A 26,471-nucleotide genomic window follows, 5' to 3' on the forward strand; every position below is an offset into this window, starting at 1 on the left:
TTCCTGGTTTTCTGAGCGCACTGGGCCTCACAGATGTTTGGCGTCAGTTGAACCCCACGGCGACTCAATATACACATTACTCATCTACACACAACAGCCTTTCACGCATTGATTATTTCTTTTTCTTGGGGATGGGAATGGGAATGGTGGACAAACTGGAGATTCTGCCCAGAGGGATATCTGATCACTCCCCCATGTCCCTCCACCTTACCACCAGGGAGAAGAAGCGCGCCAGGATGTACCCGATGTACCCCAACTATTTGACGGTCCCTGACATTAGAAAGAAACTCAAATTGGCCACAACACACTACTTTAGCGAAAATGTGGGATCGGTTTCCTCGCCCTCAGTGCTTTGGGAGGCTTACAAATCAGTCTTACGTGGAGTGGCCATAGCGGCAATCACGGGGCACAAACGTGATTCTAGAAAGGTCCTCGCTGACTTGGAGTTGGCGCTCCACACCGCACACACCGCGCACGCGTCGGACCCCACCCCTGACACCCTGCATACACTGCAAATCCGGCAGCAGCAACACCAGGCGCACCTCACAATCCTCACTAAAGGGCATCTAGCGAACACCGCGCACAGAATATACGACGTGGGGGATAAGGCCGGGAAGATGCTGGCCTGGTTGGACAAACGGGACGGCACGGCCAGAGGGATCCAGGGTCTTTATTCACATGATGGACAACTACAGACACACCCTGAACACATAGTGCGCACATTAGCACGTCACTATCAGGAGGTATACACCCCGGAGCGGGCCGTCACGGAAAGGGAGGCGAGGGCATCGCTCGAACACATTGCTATCCCCGTGCTTCCGCAGGAAGCGCAAATAGACTTGGATTCGGACATGACCGAGGACGAAATCCAGCTGACCATACAGACGTTACAATCCGGCAAAGCCCTGGGGCCTAACGGGATACCCATCGAATGGTACAAGGCGACAGCCTCCGTGTTGGCCAAACCCCTGTTGGATATGTACACTGAAAGTGTGGAGAGGGCGGAACTTCCTCTTGATCAGCGCACGGCCACAATAGTGGCCATTCCTAAACCAGCCAAGCCGGCGAATGTGTGCACATCGTACCGGCCCATTTCTTTGCTCAACATTGAAGTGAAGATCCTGGCGAAACTGCTGGCCAATCGCCTGACACAACACCTACACGCTCTGATACACCCCGATCAGTCGGGTTTCATGCCCCACAGGAGTACGGCGTTGAATCTGCGGAGGATTCATGGGGTGCTGGCGCGGGCACATCTTCTCTCAGACCAGGCTGTAATTTTGTCCTTAGATGCCAAAATGGCGTTCGACCTGGTGGAGTGGGAGTATCTGTTTGCTGTCCTTGCTAGAATGGGATTTGGCCCGAAATATCTTGCATGGGTACGGCTGTTATACGCGTCGCCGGTGGCACAAGTGGTGGTAAACGGACACATTTCGCCACCATTCACACTGGGACGCGGGACTCGACAGGGTTGTCCGCTCTCGCCTTTGCTATTTGCTTTAGTATTAGAGCCATTGGCCATCCTGCTGAGAGCGACGCCACTGTTTCGGGGCATCGCCTGGGAGGACAGTTGGGAGGATAAAGTCTCCCTGTATGCGGATGACATGTTGATATATATGGTTAATCCTAACGACGGAATCCCAGCCCTGTTGGCTCTGTGTGATGAACACGGCAAGGCGTCGGGTTACACCCTGAATTGGTCAAAGTCGGTTATTTACGTACTGCACGGCCCAGCCCCACTATTGCGGGACGACTGTCCCCTACAGTTAGCGACCACCGCCTTTAAGTACCTGGGTGTTTACATCACTTCGGACGCCGCAGAATTTCATACCGCGAACTTGCTGCCGCCTCTGGCACGCCTGCGTACCGACGTTAAATACTGGGCTACTCTACCGCTGACCCTCCTTGGACGCGCGGCACTATATAAGATGATGGCTCTCCCCAGATTTCTTTATGTGCTTGAGAACACCCCCTTTGTGGTGGCGCCGCGATACTTCAGGCAGGTCGCGGCACTAGTGTCCAGCTTGATGTGGAATAACGGCCCGGCCCGCATAGCGCAGGATAAATTGGTACGAAGCTGGTTTGAAGGGGGGATTGCGTTGCCCAACCTCCAGTTGTACTACTGGGCATCCCAGCTTAAGGTAATTAATCAGTGGTTACACGCCCCGCGGGTAGACCCCGCATACAGGGCGGACTGGTCGCAGCTGGGGACGGACAGCATGCTTTCAGTACTGTACAATTTCCCACAAGTTAAGACCTTACTCGGTCCGACGTTTCATACGGCAGTCCTATGGCATACAGCGCAGTCTAGGTTGGGTTGGAAGGGGAGGCTCACCAAGATGACGCCACTGTGGGACACGAAGGCGCTGGGTGGCCTAAGATCCTGTAAGGGTTTTGAGCGGTGGGACCACATAGGGATCTCCGTAGTTGGGGATCTGTGGGACAAAGACGGGGTGGTTACCTTTTCACAACTCCAACAACAATATGGTATGAGCTCCACTGAAACATTTAGATATGTGCAGATCCGACACGCACTCTTACAGGCAATTCCGCATGACACCGCACTCCCAGAATCGTCGCCACTGGAGGACAGACTGTTGACAGACTTTATGGAGCAAGGGGCGACCTCTCTCACATATAAAAAACTGGTTAATAACCTGCCAGACCCCACACAGAAACTCAGGGAGAGATGGATGGAAGAAATAGGCGAAATGGATGATGCGGAGTGGAACGAGGCACTAGCGTCACCAAGGGAGGTGGGCATTTCGGCTAGGTTCAGACTAGTACAGCTCAAGATCTTACACCGCACTTACTACACCAGAACACTTCTCCATAAAATACAGAGGGCAACACACCCCTTCTGCCTTAGGGGCTGCGGGGAGGAGGGAACTCTGCTCCACACATTATGGGACTGCCCCCTAGTCCGGGCTTTCTGGAGGCAAATTATGCGCACCATCTCCCAGGCTGTTGGAGGCTCAGTCCTGCCGGAACCCCGTAAGTGCCTCTTGAACGTTTGGGACCCTACTGACCTGGGCAGGTATAGCCGGCTGTGGGTCACACTGGCGGTGACAGTGGCCAAGAGGGACATTGCGCAGAAGTGGGGTGCCCCGGAACTACCTACGGTAGATGGATGGATGGATCAGAAATGTAGACCTCCTCATGGTGAAGGAAAGGGCGGTATACCTGCTGCGGGCCTGCCCGCGTAAGTGGAATAAGGTGTGGACACCCTGGAATAAGTACAGGGGAGACCCATGTGAACCCCTACCGGAACACGAGGACTTGGACTCTGAGGAGGAGGAGGATTAGTGTGGATGGGCATTCATGTTGTCTCGGGCGGGTGACGGGGTGGTGCGGGTTTGTGGTGTTATGTTTGATATGGTGCTGTATATGTGTGTTGGCTAACAAATGATCTTAAGCGGGAGTGGCCATCGGCCAAGTGATGACCTAAGTTAGGTTTTACTGTTTTTCTGTGTTTTTGTTTTATTGTAAGTTAAATCTGCCAGGAATAGAATGCTATACCGAATCCAGACGGACATTGGAAGGATACCGGAGTAGGATATGAGGGGTGATGTGGACAGAGGATGTTGACAAAAGGGAATTTGTATATGTGCATGATAGAACGATACTGTTACTGTGTAACTATGTGCTTTGTTAACGATTCCTTTATTGCTAATTCACCTCATTACTGTAACAATGGTTCGTGAACGTAATAATGGTTAACATTTTTGAATCTCTGAAAAATAAAGATTTAAAAAAAAAAAATTTAAAAAATGCCAGGCTTGTGAGAGACAATTTAGCTGTTTATTTTACCTTCACACAATTTACTTGGTTGGGGCTCGCTCAGGACCTCCAGGCGGCTCCAAGCCTGCAAGTGCAGGTAAGACCCCAGGAGAACTTGCTTGTAAAGTTAGCACTGTAGTGATGGAACACTGTAGACATTAATGTAGAGTCAAAGTAGACTTTTGAGTCTCATCCTACTAATGGGGGTTATCCTGGATGGTGCCTATAGTGAATGCAAAATGGCCACCTTCACTGGGAGCGAGGAGGGAGTGGGACCCAGGGATCTTCAAAAGAAACACTAGAACTCTTGACTTCAGCTAGACTATGTAGTTGTTTGTGAATGCTGTACTTTTCCTTTGTGTTATTATCAGTAGAAATAAAATATGTATCTTTTATCATAAAAGTGAGTATTTGGCTAGACAGCAATCAATTGCTGTTGTTGCTTGCATTTTGAGTTGCGAGCCTGCGTTAATTACATGTATCTACATGTATCATTCATAAATTAGAATATTGCCTGATATTAGTATTACTCCTAATATTTGGGAGACATGTCAGAAAAAAATGCCTTACTGATCCTAAACTGCATAACAGATATATTAGAACATTGGAATTTTGACAGGTCCAATGAAGAGACATGAGTGTTATGGGCCAATAATGACTGGTACAGACCTTCTGGCCAACATTCCAATACTTCTTTCTGTTTCTTGCTGTTTATTCTGTAACATTCTGCCCTCTGTGTTTTGAATGTTCCAATGGCTTAACTGGCCTTCTCCTTTGGCTAATCCGGTTGTAAATGCACTATGTCTCACGTGGCTTAGACCTGTAACCCGGAAAAGGGTACTGAACAAACGGCGTATCTTACGGCCGAGGGCTTTAATCACACACTATGGTACTTGAGTAGGAAATTATTATCTGTGCTCTCTGAGCTTGTGCTCACTTATTCAACAAACAAAAAAAAGGAAAACTTCAGGACGCTGGCGTAATGACAAGAGCTGCCGACTTTAAAACTGGGTAACTAGGTCTGAGTCTTGGTGTCGGCTCAACATCTTGTAATGTATAGAGCAGGGATCTCCAACGTTTTCTGTGATAACAGCTACTTATGTTCAATGAAAATTATCCTGAGCATTAATATTATAAGTATTTTAATAGTGACCACATCGGACAAGATACCCGAATAGCCACCACAGGCAAGATTATCAACAGTGATCACATCAGGGCATTAGGCAGGATTGCCAGCAATAACGTAAAATAGAAAAGCTTTATCGATGTGGAATGCTTTTACATGGATCAGATGTAAGGCCTACAGCTGCAATGCCGCTGGCACCAAAGCAATAGTATGAGTAATAAGCCTCCCAATGCTTCACGATTTATCACTTAAATTTCAGCTTTACGGTACAGTCTAGCATGTATATGAACTACCTGTAAACATGACAACATCAGCCAAGCTTGGCTAGTACCCTGTAACAGTAAAGCGAATATACCTGTATGTAAAACTCAATAAAAATACTTTGAAATCAAAAAATACATTTTGGAAGTTTTACCATTTTTCTCCAAACATCAGAATTTGCGTTCTGAAAATACACACATTTTGTCTCCAACACACACTTTTCAATTATGGTACACATATATGAATTCACCAAGCTTAACGTTTTTAATCCAGTGTGCTAGGCTACAAACAGGAGAGCTTCTTACATGTTGCTGGGGAGCTGACACAGAGAGAAGGGCGAGAACTCTGTTATGCAAGAGTCGTTCGTATGTTTTTTTTGTTTATGAATTACTCATTGAAGCTGTTGCTGGACTTAACTGGTGGATTGCATTTTGGCATTGTAAACCGAAAGTTAAATACCACATCAAACACAGGAGACATCTGCGTTTTGTTTCAAACGCCAGATCTGTTTGACTTTATACAAGTGCCCGCAGAGCAGTTAGTGCACTCCGCTGGATTTGTGCTGTGGGAGGCGGGGGATGTTGCTTTAAATCTTCCCGTTTATTGGGCAGGCACTCAGACACAACTGACTTTATTTATTACTTTAAACTAATAATTTATAAAGCGAGGAGTCTTGTCTCTGCCCTACTAGAAATTAATTAACAACGGTCCCCGGGTTGCTTCAAAAATGTTTTAACTGAAATCCTTAATAAGTTGTGCTCCATGTTGTTTTTGGGCCAAACCGTTTGAAATACGAACAAGCATTGACAAAGCCAATTGGTCTGGATTTAATATGCTAGGGCACGTAAACACAGGCCTGCTCATTTGCGCATTTGCCCATGCATTAGCAATGTGGAGCCAATCGAGGTAGAGGCAAGGAATCTAAAAGAGTCCCTCCTGCATTGCAATATGTGCATTTTATTGGAGGCGGAAGCATACACTCAAACTGTGACACGTCTGGGAGGAACCAAAAGAAGATTAGCAAAGACTCAAGAAAATGACTGAAAGAGGCTGGTAAAAAATACGACTGGTTGAAATGGTCGAACCAAAAGCACACTGTATGTAAATTGAAAACAGTTAATCTATTTAGACAACTGCTGTGCTTAATTTTTAAACAAGAAATGGAGGGCCTCAAAGATTTGCCCAGAAGCCCGCAGTCATCACTACCGAATACCAGATATGCCAAACTCCATGCTGCTTTCCTCCGCCAACATACACCGACTGCCTCTTTATCTTATGTTCTTTTTCATTCCTGTTATCTCCCACCTGTCGCTGTTTTTATGACTTTCTCTTCCTCCTTGTTTCCCTTTTTAGGTCGAGGTAATATCCGGTCTGCCGAAGGCAGAACCGGAAGTACCGAGATTTAATGTTTTTTAGTGTGGACTATTTGTCCCGCCTCTGTTTTTGCCTCTCTCCCATTGGCTGGCTTCCTAAACGGAGGCCAGCCATTGGAGGAGAGAGCCATCCCTCCAAAGAAGCTCCGTCTTTTTCGGATTTGGGGGCGTAAGTTTTGCTGTTCTTTAGACAGTGACGTCATCCGTCACTCAGAACAGCAAAACACGCCCCCAAATGCGAAAATTACCATGCTTTCTCCGAGGCATTTCTGCTTTGCCTCAGAGAAAGACGGCGGTGGTTTCCAGAGCTGCTCTGCTCGTCCCCCCTCCCTCCGCCCGCAGCTCTCCTTCGTCCCGCTCCCCCCCTCCCCCCTCCCTCCCACCGCCCGCAGCTCTCATTCGTCCTGCTCCCCCCTCCCTCCCTCCGCCCGCAGCTCTCATTCGTCCCGCTACCCCCTCCCTCCCTCCGCAGCTCTCATTCGTCCCGCTCCCCCCTCCCTCCCTCCGTCCGCAGCTCTCATTCGTCCCGCTCCCCCCTCCTTCCCTCAGCCCGCAGCTCTCATTCGTCCCGCTCCCCCCCTCCCTTCTTTCCGCCCGCAGCTCTCATTCGTCCCGCTCCCCCCACTTCCCCCCCTCCGCCCGCAGCTCTCCGGTAGGCTGCTCTCGCTTTCCTTGTTTGGATATGACACCCGTATCATGGTGTCAAGGATCGGGCAGTGGTTCGCCGGAGGCGTCCGCCACCGCACTTGCCTCAGTACACCCTAGGAGACATGCCGCCTTGCAATCACCTGCCCAGTACACCTCGCACTCAGGGTCTCCAAAGTGCCTCGAGGACGCCGAGTGCGCTGGAGGCGTACTGAGAGGCTGCATCGCCTCCGTGATCCCGTGAACTCCGCATCCAGAGAGAGGAGTCCGGCCACAAGAACCACGAGGTCCCACATCCAGTGAAGGGAGCCGCCGCAGAGGAGCCCCCGCTACAGCAGCCCGGTGAGTGTGGGCGTCTGGGGGGCTCAGCAGTAGTGCAAGAGCGGCCCCGGATGGTAGAGGGCTGCTCCATCGTCCGGTGGCAGCACCCAGGGGGCATTACGGTTGTACGGTTACTGGCTCCTCTTTTGCGCCCATCTCTGCCTGGTGATTTTCCTACAGCCTCATGCACAGTTTGATATCCAAAAACACCAGTTTCAGAAGCCTTGTTGCGCCACTGGTACCTCCTTAAAGATCTAGCGCCATGAGGCTAGAGGTGCTGTCCAGGCCCCTAGTATACAGACATCACTGATAACCCTTCCCCCGGTGAGCTCCATGCTCTACCACTTTAACTAAACATTGTGGTACTTGGTTTAAATGTTAATCCTGAGTATTTTATGTTAAAACTGGACGATGAACTGTGCTCTGTTAACCGTGTACATGATTGTGCGCTGATTCTGCTCTCGTAAAAGGAGGAATTTGTGTATTTTTATGGATTGTTTTATATTTTAACCATATTGTATTTATTTACAAACTTGCATTTATGACAAGAGAGGTTGAAATAAAGCGCATTGATTGATTGACTAAAACACTAGTCACAAAAAGTAGTAACAGATTGCGTACTAACTTTTTGCGACCAGTTTTTCATTTGCAATACAAACTATGTACTAGTAGATCGCATTGCAGGTTCTCCAGAATGACATGCCTATTGAATATGAATTAGGTAGTTCGATGTTTGCAATCGTCTGTTATTGGCTGCAAACACAGGGACGGTGGCCTGTAAGAAACATCAGACCACCATCCTTGCATTCTTGGGATGACCCAAAGCGGACTGTGTCCAGTGGGAAGTTTCTATGTTGCTGTAAGCATGATGGAGCAATTGGTGACCATCACTGAGACATTGGGGGGGGGGCATCCTAGATCAAGGTAGGTCTACGTAGGCAGTGCTGAAATAATGAGTCATCTGAAGTGTGATTGCAAGCATCCATTCCACACTCATGGGCTCCTTTATCCTTATGCTAGATGAAGAAATCAGTGAAGGAGCGTGAAGTTGACTGTGAATATGCCCCCTGATCAGTGCTGCGGGGTTTCTCCTCTTCCAGTTTCCTTCTCAGCAGTAGTGCAAGAGCGGCCCCGGATGGTAGAGGGACGCTCCATCGTCCGGTGGCAGCACCCAGGGGGCATTACGGTTGTAGAGCCCTGAGAAGGTTCCAAGGGCATCTACGTACTTCAAGTCCCCCGAGCGGGACTCCCACGGAGGTGGGCTGCTTTATTTTATCGAGGCTCAGGGCATTTGCAATTTCGAGCCACGGAGGCTCCTCCTGGGCAGTGTTTATTTAGAGCCCCGAGAGACTCACGCCGCACCTTTGCTGGATTCAGAGCCACGGAGGCTCGGAGGGGCAACTGGACGGGGACGACCGGGATGTGCGTTATTTGGTATGGAGTATGCTTTCAATACATGTCATCTTGGTAGGGGAATGCTGGGACATGTAGTTTTTAGAGGAGTATGCCCCCTTTTTTAACAAAAATTGCATGTTCAATACATGTCCTTTTGGAAGGGGAATGCTGGGACATGTAGTTTTCTGGGGTAAACTCTGTCTTTATGCGCTGGTGATTTAGTGTAAAAAGAAGGACCGGGATTGGCAGTGTTATCTATATTAGTTTGGCATTCTTGAACTGACATTTAACTTCGTGACTATTCTGTTTGGCTTTAAATCTTGATGTGTGATTCTGTTGCAATGCTATTTTAGATATCACAGTAATCCTTATGTATTGTTCGGTCTAGATTGCAGCTTGTGCGCCAACGTGATGCAATACACACGTTCCTCTTGACCTTTCACTACAGAGGCTGTGGTTCTGTGTCAAGATATTAAAGGTAATTACCAGCAACCTGACAACGTCACTAGACCCTGTCCCCAGCGCCTCCATCTCACCCTTAGAAACGTTTGGGAAGGGGCACTTTTATGACCATTCCCTGAATGACCTAGACTAATTTTTACACTGATTACTATCTGTTATTCTTTCTGTCTATTCCCATGTAGCTTCCACTATCCGTGTTTTATCTGAGCTATTGTACTAATTGAATGAAAACTCTACAACCTTGAACTTTATCAAGTACATTGACTTGAACGAATAACTCTACTACCTTGAACCCTATCAAGTACATTGACTCGGGTAGGAGGTTTTGGGGTTACTACTCTGACAACTGCCTGTAAGTTGTAATCGAACTATCATATGGATTACTGTTTGTGACCCCTTTTCTCTGTTTCCCTGCAGCCTGTCATTATTCGTATTACAACTAAGTTATTTTACTGCCTGAACGAGAACTTTTCAACGTGTGACCCTATTGAAAATTTTTACTCGGGTAGGAAATTCTTTCTGGTCTCGGGAACTTAGGATTTGGGTCCGGCTTTCTGTAACTGCTCTCTTATTGGTTTTCGCATACAAGGGTGTGTGAAGACTGGTTTTCTCAATTGCGGGGTTCTGTATTTTTTATGCTATTTAGCTAAACGGCCTCCTAACTTTGCTATTACAATATTCTATTGTGTTTTATGACTACAGACTCAACTGGGGAACTGGGTGAAGCCTGCTCTTCCCAGAATTTTTGTTGTTGCGCATATCCGACGAATAATTTGAGCCGGGGATGCAGGTGGGTGATGTGAGAGACACAAATCGGTGTTTGGGGCCTCTTTGCCAGTTACGCCCTCTGTTGTTGATATGATAATATAATGAAATATTTCTAATTATGATATGTTTTTCTCTCTGTTTATTTGGTGTTTTTGGAGCATAGAACTAGAAACTCTCTATCAGGTTTGTTGATATCATCTGTGTGTGTGCGTGGCTCTGTCTGTGTGTGTGCGTGGCTCTGTCTGTGAGTGTGTGTGTCTCTGTGTCCGCAAATACTCTCTACTACTCTCTAATGCTCACCTATTGCCATTGTAAATGACAATACCATTTATTTATGTTTTTTAAAATAAAAAAAATAAAACAAATGTCATGAGCAATGCCAATAGCTCTACCTTTAATAATGCCGAGACCATTGCATTGTAAATGCTTGTTTCTACTTATCTCTCTGCTGTACTGGGGGAAAGTCTGATGAAGAAAAATAAGTGCATGTCCCAAAGATTAGTGCTGCTGGGTCCCTCCTGCAACCACCGGCTCAAGTTGAGCATTGATTGGGCAGCTACCCTGTCACACCCATTTTGATTCTCTCTTTCAGCTTGAAGTCTTTCTGATCAGGCTACTGCTGAAATGATTCTAGCAACTCAGCTTAAGACGCATTTGTCCCCCTTTATTTATATATACAGCACACATCATAAAATCGGATATTTTCCCCAGAGTGTCCCGCTACGTTTGGGATGAAGCCTACTCAGGAAAATATTTATTTCTACTATACAAGGCTCGTGCCTCTATTATCAGTGTAAAATAATTGGCTCAGAAAATGTTCAGCTAAGGGGCTTCGAATCGGGAATACAGCTTGCTGCCACGACGTGCCTCTGGGTGGCGAGGCGAAGGATTTACGTCATCTGGAACTGTCTGACTGGCACATGCCTATGTTTGAGGACCAAGGTTCTCCCCAGGAAGGTCCTTTCTTAAATTTTTAACTCTTTAGGATTGTTGTCTGTCTCTACTGGTCTTTGTATGACAGCATCAATGCTGCTAAGTCATCTTGCGATAATGGCCAAATGAGGAACATTGGATCCTTTTAGGGGATTCAGCTGCATTACCAGACATAGGACCGGGTGTCCGCACAGCCAATGTGCACTGTAAGGTCCTGCTCATATGCATGCGTGTGTATATGTGGTTTTCCAAAGTTGGTAGACAAAAGTATGCAGGTTCCAGAAGGACCTTGATCTTACAGGTGTAGGTTTTGAGGCTGAGGGCGTCAGAATCCGATAATGTTTCTTGTCCACCAAGGAAGAAAAGTGAGCCAAACACTTCACTTTAAATGTGTCCTGGACAGTAATGACTTCAAGGCAACCGATATTTCATTGCACTTTGCCTGTCTCCAGGTTGAACACACTTTATGTGACTATGATTTCGCAAAAGTGTGACATTTTCCACATGTGTATTTTCTCATTTAGGAGTCAAAAGTGAGTCCAGTTCAGCGAGTGGAAAATAGGAGGTCTTTCGATTGCTTTGCTATGCTCATCCTGCCAGTCAGTAGTTTACATGTAGCAAACTAAAGTGTGTGGGTGTTTCTGTGTGTGTGCACTGGCAAACTCAGCCAACCGTCAATGCTCCTGCCTCCTCCTCCCTCTTTGGCAAAGGCTAGAAGGCTCAAACAGTGTCGGGAGCAAGCAGAGACCTGGGGACACAGAATAGAGCATTCAGGAGGCATTGCTGTCCATGCTATCCCTACTGCTCTCTGTGGGCTTCTATTTCCTCACCAGCCCAAGGTTGTTCTCTCCTTTCAGAGATCTAGGGCCAGATGTAGGAAGCGTAATTCCGGTTGGTAACGGCCGAAATTACCGAATTTCGGCCGTTAACGACCGGAATTAGGCTTTTATATGTAGGTGGCTTCATTTCAGATTCGGTAATTTACCGAATCAGTATTTAAGAATTCGGTAAATTACAGATTCTTAAAAATACCGAATCAGTAAATTACCGAATCTGAAATGTAGGGAGCACTCGAATGAGTGCTTTTCCCATTTTAGGATTTGTTATTTACCACCAACTAGAAGTTGGTGGTAAATAATGAAAACCTTCGAAAAAGCTTTTTTTTTGCTTTTCCAACAGTGCCATGTTGCAGACATACATGCCCTTAGGGCATGTATGTCTGCAACATGTGCACCCATACACATTTGAGGGGTGCAACAGGGTGTCAAAGTGACACACTGCCACCCTTCAATGTTTCCCCCATTTACCGAATCGGTATTTACCGATTCGGTAATTGACATTCATTTCTATGGGCCTCCAGGCCCATAGGAATGAATGGCAATTACCGAATCGGTAAATACCGATTCGGTAATTACCGAAACTTACCGATTCGGTAATTTTTTAAGAAACATTACCTACATCCCATTTGCCTGTTCTTAAATACCGAATTGGTATGATTCGGTATTTAAGAATCGGTAATCTGGGATTACCTACATCGGGCCCCTAGTGTTGGTATTATATCAGGCCCCGGGCTAACGAGGTGCACCTCAGCTCTCTGCCTCATCATTCGGGGAGCCAATATCCTGTGTCCACTTTTCACAGAACAATTTAACAAATGCATGGCCCACATCAATCCTGCACCGCTCCTCCACCTTCCTAGAGACATGACCTCCACAGATCCTGCATCCTTCTACCCCAAAGCAATATGTTATGGCCTTTCATATTTGATAAACGGTGTAAAATGAATTGTAATCCAGATTTGCAGAGTAGAACATTTTGTATAATGCCACCCAACGTTAAAAACGAGTTGCCAGTATCCATGCCAGTAAACACACAGATGTTCAATTTACATTTACAGCGGTAACTGCAAACACAACAATGATGGACAGAATGTGGATCAATGTCACACATTCACCCCAGTCAAAAGATCTGGGCCCAAATCCATCGTTTTTCCACTCCACACCACCCTGGGTTAGACAATGGCGATATGCAAATCAGCGCTGACCCTGTTGCCCCATGGGAACAGTCCAGTCCGAACTACAAAAGCCATGTCCTTCCCAGAACGGAAACAAGCATCCGAGGACCGGCCCGGTTTCGAGGTAACACCTCTCATCAGCCCGGCTAGCTTGATTCCAGTGGTGTGGAGTGTCTGGGACTCACGTCTGAGCATCCCCAGTACACTTAGAGCGGTAACTGCAAACACAACAATGATGGACAGAATGTGGATCAATTTACATTTACAGTCTGACTGGATATCTGGCGTGGTAAAAGGAATTCAAATTGCCCCACGTTCTATACATGAGCAGCTGACAATCTGCATGACACTTTTGAGTCCTATTTAAAGAGTGGTCTGAGGTGATGTCAGATTTGGAAAATGAGTGGAATAAGATCGAGAACAGAGTTTGGCAGCTCTGTTCATCCCATTATAAAATCAAGACTACAGACCCCAGAATGCAAAGCAGGGACTTGAGCTAGATGAGCTCCTGGCGCAAGTCTTCACCCAGCAAACCTAAGAGCTCTGCTTGTGTTTTTCGTAATGCTGATTTAGCTAACCTTGGAAGCACTTTGTAGGGGTTAACATCTGCAAAGTAACCCCTAGGTTTACAGCACAGTGATGATATTATTGAGAGTCATTTGAAAGATAGAGTGAGAAGAAGAGATGAGAAGGGCGAAAAGAGGATGAGAGAGACATAGACACCAAGAAAGCGAGAGTGAGAGAGTGAGTCTGGGAAAAAGACAGACTAAGTATAAGGGATTGTCCTTGAAGGCTTCCTTTTATGGTACAAAAACGATCTGCTGCATAATTGAAGCTAATCTATGTCGTGGATACACAAGTGTACTTTGGAAAGGATGAAGCAGCCATCATAAAATGGGCAGCATAAGTTGGACAGTGGAAAAGCAACAGGGGCAGTGCTTTAACTGGGGAATTCACAGTGCTCTACTGTTCTTAAAACACAAAATAAATATACATAAATACCAATAAGATGGTTAAAATATAAATATAGATAAATAGCTAGAAAAGTTAAAAAAATAAGACCATAAAGCCGGGAGCCTTAATTATAATGATCTCACTCGTGTATCCAGTTTCTTTCTCCCCCCTCAACTCCCACACACATTCAGTAGCTAATGGTATGGCAAACCACAGGTTGTTGGTACTCGTAGTAGGCTGGAGATTACTTTCAAGCCGAACTCAAACTACACACTACTTGTTTGCATGAATCTTTATGATACAACATTGTTATACATCATATCAGATTTATGTCTACATCTCTTTGCACCCTCTGTGTGGTCCACTTACAAGGATGCCAAGGACAAATGAGGGCGATAGCTATCAGCTCAAGCTTATAAACCCACTGCCCCCTCATCTTTTATGATGTAACACAGGTAAACCTCAATCGCAGCCCAGTCAGAGATTAATTTGTAAAAATATAAGTGCCAAGGCTGAAGGTATCCCTAGAGAGGCAACTGAAGCCAAATGCTTGTGTATATGGCCTGGATGCACTGCTATTATTATTTTTTGCCTATATTAAATTGCTGAAGTAGTGTGTTCTGCTGAAAGTAGGGACATAAGTGCCTATGCCGAGCACCAGCAAACACCAGTACAAATTAAGCGCTGTCCTCAATCGGCACCCACATTGTGTAGAAAATGTGGGGAACAGGACAAACAAGGAGAAAGGAATCACTGCACTTAACGGCCAGGCAAACTACAACTGCTTCCCTTGGATTGACTAGTCACAGGAGGCTTTTCCAGTTATAGCTCTGTTGTCTCAGTCCCCAGACGTTGGGATCACTGTGATAAGTGGATACCTCTGTTTTGTAAGGCCTGAAATTTGTGAGATGTGAACTTTCAGATTCTGTGTCACATGGCAGATAGATCTCTACTTGTAAATATATGTAGGTAGAGCATTAACACCACAGTTTATTGCCAAAGCCTGCATTCTGTGTTACTTGGCAAGGGCGTCGTCAAACCACCACTGTGCGACCCTTGACCTTCTGGTAGGTCGCTCCCCCTTCCACTGCAGCGCCACCAACGCCAGTGCCAGCCTTGCCACCTCTCCTCGCCTCTGCTGCCTGCTGCTCCTGATCGCCGCCTCCGCCTCCTCATCCAGAGTGCTTGTGCCTTAACCCTCTCTGCCTTGTACCCCGTCTGCCTGTGCCCATTCTTCTCCCGTGTTCCCCGTGTGCCTGCCAGCCTTGCCTGCCCTGCTAGTCCCCCTGATGCCTCCTTTGAGCGGGCCTGCCTGATTTTCCTGGCCTCGCTCTTCCTCTGCCGTTCCTGCCGTTTTCTTTTTCCTGCTTTTCCCGTTTTCTTTTCCCGTTGCTGCCTCCCCTGCGGCCCTGCCCCCCCTGCCCATTCGCTGCCCTCTTTCCCGCCTCCCGCCTCCTAGCTGGTCCTCCCTCCCCACCTACCCTTAAATGGCGGCCACTGCGCGGCCGCGCAGCGGGCCCGCCGCTGGCGCGCCTAAGGCAAGCCCGTCTACGCCCGTCCGCGCCTGGACAGCGCCCAGCGCCAGAACCCCTGGCCCTCACACCACCCGCAACGCACGCCACCACTACGATGCCAGCACCCTCATCGCACTCAACCACGGACGCGCCCCCAACTGCTACTACCCCCAAGCGCACCCACGGCCCTTTCACCTGCCAGAACTGCAACTTCTCCTGCAACAACAACGCCGAGACCACCACAGCAACGGAACCCAACCAACTATGATGCATCCTGCTCAACACCCGCTCCGCACGCAAGCACGCCGTCGAGCTCTGGGACCTGCTCACCAGACGTCGCCTTCTTGACCGAGACCTGGATGAACGATGCCTCCACCCCAGGCATCACAGTGGCCATCCCCGACGGATACAAGATCTCGCGCAGAAACCGCACCAATGGAGCCGGGGGAGGCATCGCCATAATCCACAAGAACACCATGAAGGTCTCCACAAACACCGACGACACCCTCGCCACCGCCGAACACATGCACTTCAAGATCCACACTGACCCCAAGACCACCCTCAGAGGCACCCTCATCTACAGACCACCAGGCCCACGTCCCCAATTCTGCAACTCCATCGCCGACTTCATCAGCACGCACGCCCTGACCTCCACCAACTACATCCTGCTCGGCGACCTGAACTACCACATAGAAAACAACCACGACAGCAACTCCTCCACCCTGATCGACAACCTCGCCACCCTCGGACTGAGGCAGATCGTCACCACCCGACCCACATCGCCGGTCACACGCTCGACTCCATCTTCACCGCCAGCCCCAACGTTGCCTTCAGCCACACTTCCGAGCTCACCTGGACCGACCACCACTGCGTCCACTTCACCTTCCAGAAACCCGTCTCCCACCACCGCACTCTACAGATCCCCTGCCGACGCTGGGGAAAAGTCACCAAAGAACGACTAGAAACACTCCTCGCCCTCAACCCACCGACCAGCCCCCCGACCCCGAGGAGGGGGCCCGCACCCTCGGACTCTGGATGGAGGACTGCGTCAACACCGTAGCACCCATGAAACAACCCACTGACAGAGACACCAGCCAGATTGCCAGCTGGTTCCCCCCGGAGCTCCTAGCCTCCAAGCGCACCTGCCGGAAACTGGAGAACATCTGGCTCAACGACGCCCACAACCACACAGCCCACAAAGACGCCATCCGCAACCATCACCACCTCATCAGGACCACCAAAAAAGCCTCATTCAAAAACCGCCTCGACAACAACGGACACAACAGCAAAGAGCTATTCAACATCGTGAAAGATCTCTCCTCTCCCAGCTCCTGCACCAACGACATTCCGCCATCACAAGCCCTGTGCGACACCCTCGCTGCCTTCTTCCACTGCAAGATCACCGACATCCACTACAGCTTCACCCCCCGGACGCACCCCACGACGAACACCCCGAGCCCCACCGACCACGACCCCCTGACCACTTGGACCAATGTGAGCACCGATGACATAACCAGGACCATGAGCACCATCCACTCAGGCTCCCCGTCTGACCCGCTCCCCCACCACATCGCCAACAAAGCCGTCAGCATCATCGCACCCCACCTGCGTAACATCATCAACCTCTCCTTCGAGGCCGCTACCTTCCCGAAGAGCTAGAAACACGCCGAGATCAACGCCCTCCTGAAGAAACCCAAGGCTAACCCGAGCGACCTCAAGAACTTCCGGCCCATCTCTCTGCTTCGGTTCCCTCCGAAAGTAATGGAAAAGATCGTCAACACCCAGCTCACCCGCTACCTAGAAGACAACAGCATCCTGGACCCCTCCCAGTCAGGCTTCCGCAGCAACTACAGCACCTAGACCGCCCTCATCACCGCCACAGATGACATCAGAATCCTACTCAACAGCGGCAAGACAGCGGCCCTCATCCTCCTGGACCTCTCTGCCGCCTTCGACACCGTCTGCCACCACACACGCCTCTACGATGCAGGGATCCGAGACAAGGCCCTGGACTGGACCACCTCCTTCCTCACCGACAGAACCCAGAGAGTCCACCTCCCCCCGTTCCACTCCAGATCCACCACTACCATCTGCGGCGTCCCCCAGGGATCCTCACTCAGCCCGACTCTGTTCAACGTCTACATGGCTCCCCTCGGTCGCATCGCCAGACTACACGACCTCAACATATTCTCCTACGCCGACAACACCCAGCTGATCCTCTCCTTCACCAAAGACCCCCTCACCGCCAAATCCAACCTACACCAGGGCATGAAGGAAGTCGCCGAATGGATGGAGGCAAGCCGACTCAAACTGAACACGGACAAGATGGAGGTCCTCATCTTCGGGCCCAATCCCTCAGCGTGGGACGACTCCTGGTGGCCAGCATCACTGGGAACCCCCCAGCATCAACCAACCACGCACGCAACCTAGGGATCATCCTCGACTCCAAGCTCAGCAAGACCAACCAAGTCAACGCAGTCTCCTCCTCCTGCTTCCACACTCTCCGCATGCACCGCAAGATCTACAGATGGATCCCGACGGACACACGGAAAACCGTCACCCACGCCGTCGTCAGCAGCCGACTCGACTACGGAAATGCCCTCTACGCCGGAGCCCTGTCCAAACTCATCAACAGACTCCAAAGAATCTAGAACGCCTCCGCAGGCCTGATCCTCAACGTCCCAAGCCGAGACCACATCACCCCGCACCTGAGAGACCTGCACTGGCTCCCCGTCGACAAAAGAATCACATTCAAACTCATGATCCACGCACACAAGGCACTCCACAACACCGGCCCAGCCTACCTCAATGACAGACTCTCCTTCTACGTACCCAAAAGGAAACTCCACTCCGACGACCTATCCCTGGCTGCCGTCCCGCGCATCCACAGAACCACTTCCGGGGGCAGATCCTTCTCCCACTGCGCCGCCAAGTCCTGGAACGCCCTCCCCCTCCTCCTACGACAGACCGCAGACCTCCCGGCATTCAGAAGACTGCTCAAGACCTGGCTCTCCGACCACTAGCTGCAGCACCCCCCCCCACCCCCCAGCGCCTTGAGCCCCTAGCGGGTAAGCAGTGAGCTTTACAATTTCCCTGATTGATTGATTGATTGATTGACTGTAGCACTTGCAGAGGGGGTGGAGTTCTTAATGGGTCTCTTCTGTCTGCACTGGACAAACAAAGACTAGTACTAAACATGAAAGAGTTGAGTGAGTGAAAGGTTGGATGTGTGAGTGAAAGAGCAGATGGATAGAAGGATGGTGGATAAATTAGTGAAAGGATGGATGTAAGGAAGGATGAATGAAAGAGTGGCTGGATTAGTGAAAGGGAGGGTGGATGGATAAGTGAAAGAATGGATGCACAAATGAAAGGGCGGGTGGATGGATGGATGGACGAAAGGGTGAATGGATGGATGAGTGGAATGAATGGCTGATGGAAAGGGGGATAGATGATGAAAAAGGCTTGATGAGTGATTGGGTGAATGGATGGATGAATGAGTGAAAGGGTGGATGTGAGGATGGATGTGTGAAAACATGGAGGGATGAGTGAAAGGGATGGTAGATGGATTAAAGGAAGGATAGATGGATGAGTGAAAGAATGAATAATTGAGTGAAAGGATGAAACTGTGGGGTTGTGAACCCATAACTTTAGCAGCTACAGCGGGATGGAATTCTTGATGGGACTCTTCCCTCTGCAACGTGGAAGACAAGATGGATGGATGAATGTGTGAGTGAAAGGTTGGATGGCTGAGTGAGTGAAAGGATGGATGAGTAGCTAGATGAGTGAGTAAAAGGGTGGCTGTAAGGATGGATGAGTGAAAGGATGGGTGGATGAGTTAAATGGATGTTGGATGTATGGATGAAAGGATGGATAGATGGATGAGTGAAAGAATGGATGGAGGAGTTAAAGGGAGCATGGGTTGATAAATGGATAGATGAGTGGAAAGGGTGGATGATGATGAAAGGATGTATTGATGGATGATTGTGAGAAAGGATGAATGCCTGAGTGAACGGGAGGGTGGATGATGGATGAAGAGAGAATGGATGAGTGAGTGAAAGGATGGATGGCTGAGTGAAAGTGAGGATGAATGACATTAATGAAAGTGAGGATGAATGGATGGAGTAGCGAAATGATGGATGGATGAAGGAAAGGATGGATGGATGAGTGAAAGGGGTATGGATAGATAGATTAAAGGATGGATGGATGGATGGACGGATTAGTGACAGACTGGATGGCTGAAAATGAGGGTGGGTGGATGAAAAGATGGATAGATGAGTGAAAGAATGGATGGATGAGTAAAAGGGGGAGAAAGGATCAACCGATGAGTGAAAGCATGGATGGGTGGATGATGAAAGGGTAAATGGATAGATGGATGAGTGGAAGGGTGGAAGAGTGAAAGTATGTGTGAAAGGTAGATGAATGGATGGAGTGAACGGATGGATGGACAGATGGATGGATGGATGAGTGAAAGGGTGGATGGAGATGGATGAATGGATGGATGGATTACTGAAAGACAGATGGGTGAGTGAAAGGGTGGATGGGAAGATGGATGAGTGAAAAGGTGGATGGATGGATAGGTTTAGAGCTGGATGGATACGTTCAGATATTGATGGGCAGACGGACCGAATGGTGAAAGACTGAATGATAGATGGAACAATGAATGGATAACAGAATGTAAAGGTGAAATTTGGACATCAGCAGAAGGATAAATGGATCAATGGATACATGCTTGGATTTAAGAGACAAGAGAGCTTTTCTGAGGAGGGTCTTGATAACTTGCCCCGGAAGCCGTCTATTTGCCCGTGCTGCCGCCACGATAGTGGGAAAGTGACCAGTGACCCAGAAAAGTACTGTTGCTCATAGCGGACCCGCCCGCCAGTCTCCAGCAGCCCCCCTGCTCTCTGACCAACTGGAGCGGGAGCCGCCTGGAGGAGACCGGCGAGGGGCAGGACCACAATCCCCAGCAGCCCTACTGGGGTCCGCCTCATCTCTGAGCGCCAGGAGGCGCATAAATACGGAGTCACCACCGACTCGCGGGACGCGAGCGGGATGCTGGGCGAAGCCTGGGCCAAGGGTGGGCCCGTCTTAGCCCGTCACAGACCGGAGAAGACTGGGCTGGGCCCACCCCCTAACAACTAATACAAGGTAAATCCCCAAGAAAGGAACAATACGCTGCCCGGGGAGGGATCACACAGTACTTACGTTTTATAACTCTGAGTAAACCGACATCTGTCATTCGCCCTGTCAAACTATACACAATGTCTCCAAGGGGCTCCAGGAGTAAAACACTCAAAAACATGGCGAGCTCTGTAGGCCCCATAGATCAATTCATTACTAAAGTGAACCAAACCATCGATCAAACTGTAATGTTGATTGACCGACGAGTCTCTTACGAACTAGACCAAGCAAGACGCTCGTCAATGGGTCTGTTGGCACAGGCACGAACGCCAAATGCACAACCACAAAATATAACCATGCTGGAAACACACGCGGACATTCATGTAATTCCTAATTCAGTTGATCTCTCAGTATCCTCACAACTGTCAGATTCACAATTGACTCAGGGTCTTGAGCAAACCCCTGATATCTTTGCAAGCCCGCAGTTATTGCAAAACGAACTCACACAGAGTGAAATAAGAGGGATAAGGGAAGGAGCAATCCCGAAACATCCGCAACATAAAGAAACATACTCAAAAAATCCTGAAAACAAAGATACCGCAACCTCTGAACTTAACTTACATTCAAAACTCCGTGAGTCAAATAAAGAGCAAAGTCAGATCAACATCAAACTTACCGAAGTCACTGAAATCACAGCAATACTAACTCTGATGTAGTTATAGTCGAAGACCATAATGACGGAGCTAACTCCAACCAGACCAATAAAGAAAATTTAGTTCCACCCTCAGTAAGAAACTTCAACAATGTCGACACACAATCCTCCCTGCTAAAAGAAATAGCTGAAATAGTCAAATACCAGCTACAACCTATTCAAAAAAGCCTAGAAATTATAGAGAAGCAAGTAGCGATATTAACTGCCACCTCAAAAAAAAAAAAAAAACCTAAGAACCCAAGATCTCCTAACTCGGTTGGACCTAAAACTGCATTTAATAACGCAAAGCCTACTAACAACTCAAAACAACCAGCTAATAATACGGCTATAACAAATACTCTAACCGAAAAATCAGGAGACCCTGAGAAAATTTTAAATAATCCACCTCCCTCATTAAAAACTAAGACCCCCCAAGAACCCCCCAAAATAGCTTCAGGCCTACAAAATCAACCACCAGTAAATGTTCACCCAGTAAATGCTCCCCCAGTAAATGTTCCCCCTAGACCATTTGCATCAACCAGCCCCCAGCATGACCAGTCACAGAGGTACAACAACAAACCAGAACGATCAAAAAAAAGATGGCCTAAACCAGTAAACCTCCCACCGAAGGCAGCCCCTTTCGTAGCTATCCTAACAGGGGTTCCAGAACTAAGTAATGACACAGACGAACCAACTTGGTCCTTACTAAATAAAACCAGCCACTGGCTGAACATTAACAGGCCTAATCAGCATAACTACGTTACTAGAATCACTACGATGAGAAGGGCTCATGGATAGGCCATCAACCAAAAACTATTCCATGTGACTGTATAATAGTCAACTTTGAAAATCCCCGTGCTGTGGATTACATATGCTCTTGGGACTCACTGGGAAAGAGTGGAGGAATAAACGCAAAACGCCTATCTTTTTTCTACCCCCGACAAGGCCATCGCTCTGAGGACCCTAACTGGCCCTCAAACTGGTCCTGGAACCAGTCCGATTATGGGCAGAGAAGCTGGAACCAGGGTGACTGGGGTTATGGAAATAATCAAAGGGGTTGGTCCCAGGGAGAATGGGGGCATGATCACAAAGACCGGGGTGATTGGAATACCTATGGCAGGAGGGTACAGCAATTACCATACAGGGAACCATGGGGTGGAATACCAACTTTCAACAGCTACAGGTGCTTAGAGATGGTCGACTGACCACCACCACAGAAGCACATTACGATTCCCCTGTCCAATAACAGAGTCTTACCAAACAACTTAGCTAACCACCCCAAAAGTAAGATATCTAATAAGGATCACTTTGTATCAAAAACCTGGTCACATGAATCTACAGTGACAACAAAAATTCAAAATATGGTAAATCAGATACAAGAGCCGCAATATCCTCTCAAGGCTCACATTAGACCTCCGACAGCGTTACAAATCGCCCCAAAGGCGCAGGTAAACGCTCTAAACTCGACATCTGAATTACAACCTATCCAATTTGAAGAAATTAGTGTTCAGAAAATGAAACCTGCTACTACTGTAGAAAACCTTGATAAGAGGGTGCTATTTTGGAATGTTGCGGGGCTAGCGACTAAACATTCTGAAAAAAGCTTCCTTGAACTGGTCGACTCGAATGACGTAATTTGCCTCCAGGAGACGTGGCTCAACGACCCAATCCATCTCCTGGGTAATAAAACATACTTCTCCCAAGCAATAAGATCTAATTCAGGGAGAAGCAAAGGAGGCCTAACAACATACATTTCCAACCTTTGGCCTTGCTGTGAAATAACTCCTGTAATACTACATCAGAACTTTCAGATCATTAACATCCGAGGAACCAATCAAGAGGTTTATACTATCATAAATTTCTACAACAACATGAGCCCGACAGAGCTGACCAAGGTCATAAACGAAATTTTCAACCAGACCAACGATCTTAAAACAAAACACGCTAAGGACTCACATACAATAATTTGGGGAGGAGACTTCAACATCCACTTATGTAATAGAAGTGACACCTCCACCTGTGGGATTACAGATGAAGAAGGAAATTGCTTAACTCACTTTACCCACACCACAGAAGGCAACAACATACAGGCCATTATGACTGAACTAGATATAGGGTTCGCCAACATGATAAAGATGCCCATAACCCAATTTGCTCCAACCTTTCACGGCAGAGGTTTTGAAACTCTAATAGATTATATATTAGTATCCATTAATAAAGCTATACGTATTAAGACCTTCGAGGTGCATAATAATGCACTAAGCGATCATTTTCCACTCAGATTGACTTATCAAGAACCCGAACACCGAAAGAAAACAGACAAGGCCCATTCTAGCCTGCTGCATCAGGAAGCAATAACACTGGACAGATTAAACGACTATACCCTAAAATGGGGCAAAATAGACCAGGAAACCACTAATACAAGAATAATCAAAATATGTAGAAATGAAATAGACAAGTGCCTAGACCCCTCCACAACTTCAACAGAGATTATGACTAACTACAATGAAATCGTGAAAAACATAAGAAACGAATTAACCAAGCCCAATAAACAAAACAAGACTATAAGAAAGGGATGGTTCAACACGGAATGTACAAAAGCCTATTCCGATTTAAAGAGGGCTCTAGCCAAAAAAGAAAGAAATAGAGAAGAAGTAATCAAATTAAGGAAGGTTTATACGCTGGCAATCAGACAAAGAAAAAAGGACCTACAAGCAAATCATTGGACTGAACTATTAAAAAGCAGTACCTTAAAAGATAGCGCTGCTTTTTGGCAGATAGTAAAAACTCCCTTTTTAACAGAAAATAACGATGATCCTTCCTTGGATGTTGCCATAAATGCAGAGGACTGGGTGCAACACTTCTCAGGGGTTTTTAGAGAGGACAAACTTACAGACTCAACTTCCTCGGATCCCCTTCCGTTGGTGAAATATCCATTAGCAATTCATTTCACAATCAACGAAACGACGAAGGCTATAAAGATAGCTAAATCTGGCAAAGCACCAGGACCAGACTCGGTTCCTATGGATCTTTATAAATTCCTACCCGACCTTTGGTCCCCCCTCCTTACCAAAGTATTAAATGCGGCACAGGAGACTAATCTCCCCGACTCTTGGTCTACCTCGATACTCGTCCCCATATTCAAGAAGGGTAACAGAGACAGCCCCTCCTGTTACCGTCCCATCTCCCTCCTGGACTCGATCGGAAAAATGGCAGGGCGCATACTTCTCGATCGACTCCAGGAGTGGTCGAAAGAACATGGGGCACTCTCAGACCTACAATATGGGTTCAGGGCAGGACTGAGTACAGTGGACCAAGTCCTAAATCTAACACTGTTGGCCGGAAAATACGTAAATGCAAAAAGATCTTGTTTACATATGGTTTATGTTGACCTCACAGCAGCGTTCGACTGTGTTGAACACTCAAAACTTTGGTCAATAATGCTGCAAATGGGGATTGAACCACCAATAGTCGACTTTCTCCGCGAATTATACACCGGAGCCATTGGAAAGGTTAGATTCGGGACAGGTGGACAATTAACTGATAGTTTTCCAATACAGAAGGGGGTCAGACAAGGCTGCGTGCTGGCCCCTTTCTTATTCACGCTCTACACTAACGGTCTAGAGGCTGCAATGTTAAAGGATGTAAAAGATATCCCAGAAGCCGGTCGTCGGCAGATTCCAGCATTATTATACGCCGACGACGCGGTAATTCTTGCCCGAACTCCAGTCCAGCTTCAACGGGCTTTAAATAACTACTGCTCTTTTATGACCAGCTTGAATCTAAAAGTCAACATAAAGAAAACATACGTGATGCATGCCGGTACCAAGGGGAAAAAAGTAAAGAAAATCTATGTGGATAATCTACCCCTCGGAAGAACAAACACGTATCCCTACTTAGGCATCACCATTGACGAGGCATTTAATTGGAAAGAAGCGGTTAATTCCAGAAAACTGGCCCTTATAAGAACAGTCGGCGCATTAAAGGCCTTCTCTCTTCGCCTCGGTAAAAGACCTCCGACCGAGATGATCAAGATATACAATGCTAAATGCATTAGTACAGCCACCTTCGGAGCAGGGGTCTGGGGAATGACAAACGCAGAACAGTTACAAAAAGTCGAAAATTCTTTCCTAAGATTTTTATTGGCTGTGCCAAAAAGCACAACTACATTTGGATGTCACCTTGAACTCGGGGTGGATTATATCTCCGACATCATTAAAATCCAACCAATCATGTTGTGGCGCAGAATCTGGGTAACGGACCAATGCCAGCTCACAAGAACAATAATTCTGGACTGTATGAAACTTGAGAACATGACAAAGATAAAATGGTTGGGCTACGTGAAATCATTTCTCACAGACATTGGTTTCGCGAGATTTTTGGACGACCCCTCGTCAGTAACAGACATATCGAAAAAAGAACTAAAAATACTCTGTCTGTCGCACCTATCTCAACTACGGTTGTTGAGTGAAATAGGGAAGCCATCAGTCCAACAATGTTTACTAATACAGCTTGTCCCCACCATCCAACCGTACTTGCAGTATGATTTAACACAGTATGAAAAATATCTTCTTACTCGTTTCAGGTTTAACTTATACCATTACATGGTTTTATTTCCCAACCAGAATGACTGGTCACATAATATTTCTGTGTGTCCCTGTGACCTAATGTCCCCACAGTCTACAATTCACGTCCTCTTTTTCTGTAAATTTTATACGCCACTACGTAGGCGGTGGACCATTACTAAAAGTTTTAAAAATTCGCAAATGTCGCCCTGCCTACTTGGCACTACAATTTTTGGAAAATAATCTGATGACAAAATCTGTTGCACAGTATCTCAAACTATGTATTAGGCACCGAATGAACTTATGAATCCTGATTGAGAAGCCTTTTCTGATATAAGATGGATTGCTAAAAATGCGCTCTTAAGACATTGTTTGATACAGAATGAATGTGATTTTTAATATTTATTGTGTTTTTATGTACTTTTATGGCTTTCAAAAAAATGGAAACCGAATAAAGATGATTTGATTTGAACTTGCCCCGTTTGCTTGGTGCTATAAGTGCTTTGGTTCTAAGTAGGGGAGTATTTTAATGTTCTGGCAACTCCCTTGCA

At 47.4% G+C, this 26,471-nt stretch overlaps 1 protein-coding gene across 4 annotated transcripts in view; it reads right to left on the minus strand.

The window, feature by feature from the left end:
• ARHGAP28 (Rho GTPase activating protein 28) overlaps positions 1-26,471 on the minus strand; it is a 1,241,333-nt gene that overhangs the window by 231,869 nt on the left and 982,993 nt on the right. The window lies entirely within an intron of this gene.

This window comes from Lissotriton helveticus, chromosome 4_1, assembly GCF_964261635.1.
Source record: "Lissotriton helveticus chromosome 4_1, aLisHel1.1, whole genome shotgun sequence".
In the NCBI taxonomy this organism is placed as follows: Eukaryota; Metazoa; Chordata; class Amphibia; order Caudata; family Salamandridae; genus Lissotriton; species Lissotriton helveticus.